Source organism: Calidris pugnax, unplaced genomic scaffold (assembly GCF_001431845.1).
Source record: "Calidris pugnax isolate Ruff unplaced genomic scaffold, ASM143184v1 scaffold42, whole genome shotgun sequence".
NCBI lineage: Eukaryota > Metazoa > Chordata > Aves > Charadriiformes > Scolopacidae > Calidris > Calidris pugnax.
The window spans coordinates 13,279,083-13,286,980 of NW_015090920.1; the positions used below are offsets into that span (position 1 = coordinate 13,279,083).

Genomic DNA, 7,898 nt, shown 5'->3' on the forward strand with positions numbered 1-7,898 from the left:
AGTCAAACTGCTCTTAGTACTGAATAAAACGCATAAGGCACTTGGCTTTTGTTAACAATGCTTATTTTGGATATGCAACTCAAGCAATGGTTTGGATCTAAATTCACAGTAATCCTCAGTACAAAATTAGGCTTAAAAAAGTTACTGAAGTCCAGATGCTAAAATAAAGTCTTCAGGAACAGCCCTGATTTGCTGGTGGGGTCTAAGTGCTCTGTCCTTGAAATAGCTTGGCAAGGAATTGTCGGAATTCCTTCCTCCGTCTTTCCTGGGGGGAGTGGATGCCGTAACAGCTCCCAAAAGGCCGACACTCCCTTCCTTTCGCCTGCTCAGCTCCCTGCGGGGAATGGGTCTGGATTCTCTATGCAAGACAGTGAGGGGAAGGGGGGATGTAATCCTTGCTCTTCACTGGTCATGGGCACAATCCGAGCTCAAATTATTGGCTTGTAATGTTGCCACAAAAGGAACTGCTTGAATTTTTGCTGTGTTATAAGGCTTGTGCAAATCACTGTTATTGAAGTGTATGGGGCTTTCAGTGCTCCGTGATTTGAGAGGAGTCTCAAACATACGTCCTCATCTTCCACTACAAAATCGCTTTCTAAGGGCACTCACAGGCAGAAATCCACATATGCAAGTAACCAAAAAGGATCATGAAAAACCCTGAAAAACCACCTGGCTTGTGGATTGCAGGGTTTGGCGGGGTGTAACAGCTTTTCATTGAACAAGTTAGGAACTTATCTTCCCCCTCCTTCAGCAGTGTATCACAGACTTACATCGTCCCGTGACGGCTGGTGTCATCTTTTTTTTTTGGCACCCACTGTTTTAGGTGCAGAAACTTGAAGTATGGTTTACCCAAAGCTTTGGCATCACAGCTGTAACCTCAGAACAGAGATGATGAATTTAAAGTATGTAACAAGGAGGACTTGTACAGCTTTATCTTGTTCTGACACCACAAAAAAGCCTGACAGTACTGGCCTTCTGAGGCTAATCAGTACAACCTTTGGCTCAAGTCCACACGCATTTGCTCATACAAGCGACCTTACAGGTTACATGCCATGGGCTACACATTAGGGTCCTACACATTAGGGTCCTTTGATTACAGTGCTGCATTCACCTGCATGCTGAGCATCTGACAAAGGATGCAGCAGAACTAGAAAAGATTAGAAAAAAAAAGAAAAAGCAACGTGGAAAGTAAGAGGTTGAGGACAACTTCTGGGCAAGAAGAAACTAAATAAACTAGGGCACGCCAACTGGCCAAGAGAGGACAGAATCACCATCTAGAAAATAATGAATGGAATGTGTTAAAAAAGGGAATTATTTATTGTATCTAATTAAGGAAGCTGAGGAGCCTGTTTTTAAACTGGCAGCAATTTAGAAACAAAGGGAAGTGCTTTTTCATATAACAATTACAGTGTGGAACTCAGTGCCAGTAGGTGCTGGTCAAGGCAAAGAAGTACAGAAGTTCAAATGGAGATCAGAGAAATGAATGACGAATATGTCCAACAGCAGCTATCAAGCACAAGGGTTTGAATGCAAACATCCGACTAGGAGGTTGCTATACAGGTCTCTGTCAGAGGCTGAAAAGATACAGCAGGGGAAAGATCTTTTAAAAGTATATACCCCATTTCTCAGGCCCTTTCCTGGTGCCTCTCTCGCTGGCCTCTGCTGGAGACAGGATACTTGGTCATAATAACCTTTGATCTAATCTCATGTGACAGTTGCTCTGTTCTCATAAATTTCACTATTTGAGTAAGACTCATGCTGAATTTTAAAGATCATTGAATCATTTTTAACATATATTGTTACAGTGAGCAACAGGATACGTTCCTTCTTTCACGATTTCTTGTTTTCTATAGATGGTCTCAAAGCACAAAACCAACTCCCTCTGTACAGTTCACATTCAAGCAATTATTAGGGAGACCGAAGAAGGCCTCTTGAATACTATTCTGCTTTCACATACCTACAATAAAGACACAAAGGAATATACTGACAACTTCCTATGTGATCTAGTGAACTCAACATCATCCTTAATAGAGGTAGGTTGCAGATTCTGTGTAGTAACCCCAGTATGTTACACTGAAAGGTATTCAATGTAACATCTTTGGTTCTTTTCCTGGCCAGGAAGCTACTTAGCAACACAGCTGCACAAAGTTCACTGCAATCCTCCAGGTTTATGAGGAGTTATTTCATTTGAACGTGGCATGCTCCTTTTGTTTACCTGCTGTTTGGTCTCATGATGCAACTCCACATTCTTCAATCACTTCACAGTGCTTGTAACACAGCCAGAGGCTTTGTTACCCACAGGAGATTGTGGTTTTAAGAAATTTGTGCAGCCAGCCTTTGCTGAATTATTCTTGTACACAATTTAAAAAAAAAAAAAAAAAAAAATCACAGAGCAGGTTGCAGCTTTCTCCCTTCCACTCCACTCATATCCTTCTAGCCTAAAATCAAAACAGAGGGAGGCCAATACACTGCAGCTGGTTAAAGAGGAGGCTGAGCATCCGGCAGTGGAACACAGCTGCCTGCCACATGACAAACACCCTGGTACCAGTGATGTACTACGCTCATGGGCAAATTAATTGCCACTGTAGATCATCTTGTGATTATTTGCTACTCAATTTGCTACTCCCACTGCCCCCCTAGAGATTTTTTGACTAAACATCGGAAAAAGGACACTAATCATGAATAATGCAATACCAATTATGGTATTTGAAACATTCAGCTCAAAAATATGTTCCGTTTCCTTCAGCTTGCTCTTTAGGCATTTCGATGTATGTCACCACAGTGGACACACCGTAGTGGATATGAAGTGATCAACACAAGGACAAAGATCAAAATTAACTCCAAATTCCTCTGCTTTCAAGGAACTGTTTAGTTTAATGATTAAAACCTCATGAGTGCTTGGATTGTGTGAACACCTGTCAGCACGCTCTGGAAGAAAAGGTATTTGCTTGCTTATTTATTTGAAAGCTTTAGCTACATACTAGTCAAAGGAATTTTATTTGGTTTTCAAAACAGAGGTGAGATGACAGTTTCAGCCCAAAAGTGAAGCTCCAGTGCAAAATCAGCGCACAGTTTCAGTACTTAGCTTTTGTTTATGCAAGCATTTACTTTCCTGTAGAGGTGCAGTTAGAACTGAGTACCGCACCTTTAAATATCCTACTGCTCTGCTTTAGTAGGTAGCTGTACTAATACCCACACCCCCCTGTGTATCTAGGAAGTCTGCATACTTAGGCTGTAAAAAAATACAGTTGGGATTTAAGGCACTTAAGGCTTCCCACACAACCTCAGCTCTGCCCTTACACAGCACATTTGCCTTACTTTTTGCAAAAATGTAGATTATTCAGTAATAAAAAGTGTTCACCAAAAGCCTATTCCCCTGTTTGACAGTGACATCCAGGCAACTTTCTATCTGAAGCTCATTTTGACTATGTATCTATATTTCAAAAACATCAAAACTCTCTCCAACATTTGTATTCCTGCTTGGAAAATAAATAAATAAATTGTGACATGGCAGAGAACAAGCCAGGAAAATATCAGCCCAAAAGAGGCAAGTTTTGGAAAGCTGAAAACAAAGGATTACAATAGGAATGCTTATATAATCTTAACTATAGAGGATGCTTCTTCCATAACCACAATGGCATACACATGGCCTACAACTGCAAACATTAGAGAGAACAGTAGCTATTCTGCTAGCTTCTCCCTGTGCTTACCTCCTTCTTGACACAGTTAACAGAGCTAAAGAAATTCATTTGCATCCCCCTCCCCAAAAAACCGAAAAGGTCCACCGTAACTCTAAGGGGAGATGAAAGCATTATCACTACTACAGAAGGATATCAATCTAAATAACCCTCACACTCAGTAAATCAATAGGATTTTTCTGGTTGCATAAGAACAGCCGCACAGTGTTTGCATAGGGAAACGATCAATATGAATGTCATCCAAATACGGAACTGACAACAGCAGGGGATGTGATCTAAGGAAGGAGACGGGGGGAGGGAAGGGGGCTGCACAAGAGGAGAAAAGGAAAGCATCAAAGGTGTTGGAGTCAGGAAAACCCTTCCAAGTTTTAGTGCCTCAGCAACCTCCATTCATATCTTGAGAAATGTCAGAAATCAGGAAATATTACTTCAGGTTGCATGCTTCTGTCCTGGCCTATCAAACATGCAGAGTAGTAACAGCAAATTACTGGAAACTGCACTTTGAACTTAGCCACTGGCAAGGATCCCAGTCAAACAGAAATGTAAAAGTTCCTTTCCTCCATGGGGCCTCTTGTATAGGGGTGTCCCCATAGACGTTCAATAGCTGGTTGCAACAGGTTGGAATGAGGCCCTGAGCCAGAAAAACAAGCCCTGACCAGTATTATTTCCTACTGCCTATGTTGTTTATTAAAAAGGTATTTTGGCACATCACTCCCGGCTTTGTTGGGCTATATTAGAGGTTCGAGGCCCATCGAGGAAAAACTGGCACCATTTTCACAAACTGTTTACTCCTCCTTTTTTTCCAGCATTCTGCCTCATGCTTCCCTGTATGCATGACTATATGTGTAACAAAGATATATTTAAAGAAGAATTAGAAACAACCAGACTGGTTGCTAAAAAAAGGCTCTGCATTTCCTGCGAATAGAAAAGCAATTAGCCTCTAAACCTTATCAATATTTCTAGCATTGACGGAAGAAACAACATCTTTTTCTACACACCAGACTTCTACAACATGGTATTAAAAAAAAAAAATCCTAAAACAAAGTGTTCAGGAACGGTAACTTAATGTTATTAACAACCCAGAGAGTGCCCAGTGAGTGCAGAAAGGCATTGTAGATTTCCCCTTTCCGGAGGTGAAATGATCAAAAGATTGGCCTCTTTATAGTCTGTTATATTTCTGTCTAAGAAAACCCAATTTGCACAAGCAAATAAACTAGCTCATTATAAAACTAAGGGGTCAACCTGAGTCAGATAAACTCGAAAGCCAGACAGCTGAAGAAACAAACTTTTATTTAAGCCATAGCACAGGTGATCCTAGGAGGAAATGGTAAATCCCCAAAGAGCCACAGTTTCCACATTGGGCAACAGAGAGCACCAGGAACAGGGGTGTGGGGAGAGTATTTTGCAGTTTCCTAAAGGCATACAGCTCACTGCATATTTAATCAGAAACAACAAATCCCAGCTTTGGATTTGAAGGGGAAAAAAAAAAAAGGCAACGAGAAAAATCAAACATTGTAGTCACAATGCAGCAAGTCAGATGTTATTGCTCACCTGGTGTACCTCACCATGTTTCTTAGCCCTACAAATCATAATGTGTAATCAGTTTATTGCCTTTTTGTCTGTTTTATTTTTTGTTTTGTTTTTAAAAGAGATCAAGATTTCATCTTACTCTGTCCTCTCCAGGAAAAAGCAAAAAAAACTAACCAACCAACGCTGCTCTACTTTCAGAGATTCAAAAGAAATGGGGGGGTTCGCAGGGAAAGGGGGGGCAAGAAAAGGATCCTAGCCAGGATCACATTTGCAAGGTACTCAGTTTCTCCATTTACATGTCTACCTTGGTCTTTTTGCCCCCTCCTTGTAATTGACAGCAGTTTCTGCCTTAAGTGTATCTGTACATACTCCTTCCCATGATCGTCCTGAACTTACATCTAATCACTCCTCCTATATATACCAGCCTAGTAAGCAATACACCAGCAGTCCTGTCTATAGCTGCTGAGCACAGGTTCCATTTTCCCTTACTGATGAAAGGAAAAAAAAAATAAAAATCTGACGACATCAGGACTAGTGAAGAGGAATAATTAAAAAAAGAAAAAAAACCCACTAAATATTTTACCAAGCATCTTAAAAATATTTTTTTCCAGAAAGTTTCAACATAACCTTCCAATTGGCCAATCAATAATGTTTCGTCCAGGTTTTTGTAAGATTAGAAGATTTATTTCAAAGAGAAATAAACTTGTATAAGCAAATAATCCACTGAACCTCACAGATGTTTCAGAGCCACAAATCCGCTTCCAGTGAGACTTCCAAAGGTACATATCCAGACCTTATGAACATAATGAGTGTTTATGACAACATCAACCTATTATTGTATGTCATAAGGACAGTACCATTTATGCTGTACTCTAAACCTGTTTTCGTTTTGGTTTTTTTCTTAAGTGAACTTACAATGCAGGTTGAGGCGAGAGAGATTTACCCCATTGCACTGCTTTCTATGCAAACCTAATAAGTCATTGTTTAACACAAATTTGCCATGACTTCAGTGGGAGAAAGTACTGTGTATTAACATGTAGTCTAATTTTGGTCTAAAAATAAGTCTGTTTCTTCTGCACTTGCAAACTCAACACATGGAAAAAATTTAACATTTGAACTACCACAGATGTTTCTGTAGAAAAAACATTAGATCTCTAGTCTATGACACTAAATGTTATTCCATTACACCGGCTCAAACAAAACAATGTCATATATCAAAATAAGGCTAAATATTTTGCAACGCCTGTACAGTAGAGGACAGAAAAGTTTAGACATTCCATAAATAAATAAATAAACTGTTTGAGGCATTTACTGGTCTTGAATGCAAGAAACTTGCCACAGCTGGCAGTAACATGCCTGGTCTCAGGTGTTAGCCATGCTAGCACCCTGTTTCCCTGATTCTTCAACATACATTTGCTTCGCTTACAATGAGGAACTGTGATGTGGAGCATGCTTTTGTACCTGTGTGCAATCCAAAAGACTTTAATACAGTATGTGATTATGGCATCTAATAAGCTTTTCAGTTCACTGAGTGATGCCTGATGCATAAAGTTTTGCTAATAATTTTGACATTACACACCAGAAAGTTATATTTCAAACTCTAAAGAGTTAATGCTAGTTTGAGGGTTGCTTGTTTTAAATAAGTTTGCAGTAAATTACGTGGATTTATTGACAATAAACTTATAGAGCAAAAACTGAAAACTGAGCTATTCCTACAGTACTGAATTATGCATCTCATGAATCAGACCTGGAGCTGCAGGTGAGCAGGTTAAGTAGAAGGTGTAAACAGGAATTCAGTGAAGCACAGTTTTACTAAAAAAAGTTTTAAATTGTTACCCACCTTCTGCACTGCTTGGACTTCATGGATCACTGAATTTATCCCAGGGAGTAATATTAGATGTCAACACAAATTCCACCGGTTAGCTCATTTCAACACATAGTAGTTGAGAAGTTACAGCTGACACATCATCAAATAAGAAAATCCTCTGAAACTGGGAGCAAGATTTGTTCTAGAGGATGAAAGAAGAAATAAATTACCATTAAAAAAAATATAGAATAGTTAAGTTACTATCAGAAACTGTATTATTAAATAAACATTTTTACTAATAACGATATTGGGGTACTGACTTGGCACTTTCTTCATAGAGATTTACTATGCAAGCACATAACTGGCTTTGAGATTTTTTCTCCCCCTTTAAAAAAAAAAAAAAAATAGTCATGCCAAGATTAATTAAAAGGACAGAGCAGAGTGGGTAAGCAATATTAAATTAAGGACTTGATAGAAGTTACTCTGTCATGACCTTCTTGTTATATTCTCCCCCATGCCCAGCTCAGACTTGGGAAGACTCATTTGTTAATACCACCTTAGCTTGCCCCCGCTTTTTATTTATAGCACTGGTTATTCTGTCATTGTATTTTAGAAGATTACCGGACTAAGGTTTTCTTACCCACCACAACATTTTGTTTCCTGCCATCAGAACTAGGTCTGACTCCATGTAAAAATCTGCCTATTGCCTGTGTGATTTTTCTATTTTTTTTAGTTCTGTTTAAGCACTGTGTATATATCTCACTTGTCCCCTAATTTCCTGAATATGATATATATTTCCTTATTGAAGTCACATGGCAACTCAGGCCTACAGTATAGCTACAGCAGCCTTGCTTTATCCTGTC

The 7,898-nt window shown here is 39.4% G+C and overlaps 1 long non-coding RNA gene across 12 annotated transcripts in view; it reads right to left on the minus strand.

Moving 5' to 3' along the window:
- The window catches only part of LOC106892605, a 227,871-nt gene extending 220,640 nt beyond the window's left edge, over window positions 1–7,231 (minus strand). For all 12 annotated transcript variants that reach the window (XR_001412901.1, XR_001412900.1, XR_001412907.1 and 9 more), the window contains exon 1: window positions 7,069–7,231. This is a non-coding gene — a long non-coding RNA (uncharacterized LOC106892605). The remainder of the gene's footprint in view (window positions 1–7,068) is intronic.
- Window positions 7,232–7,898: the final 667 nt, after the last annotated feature.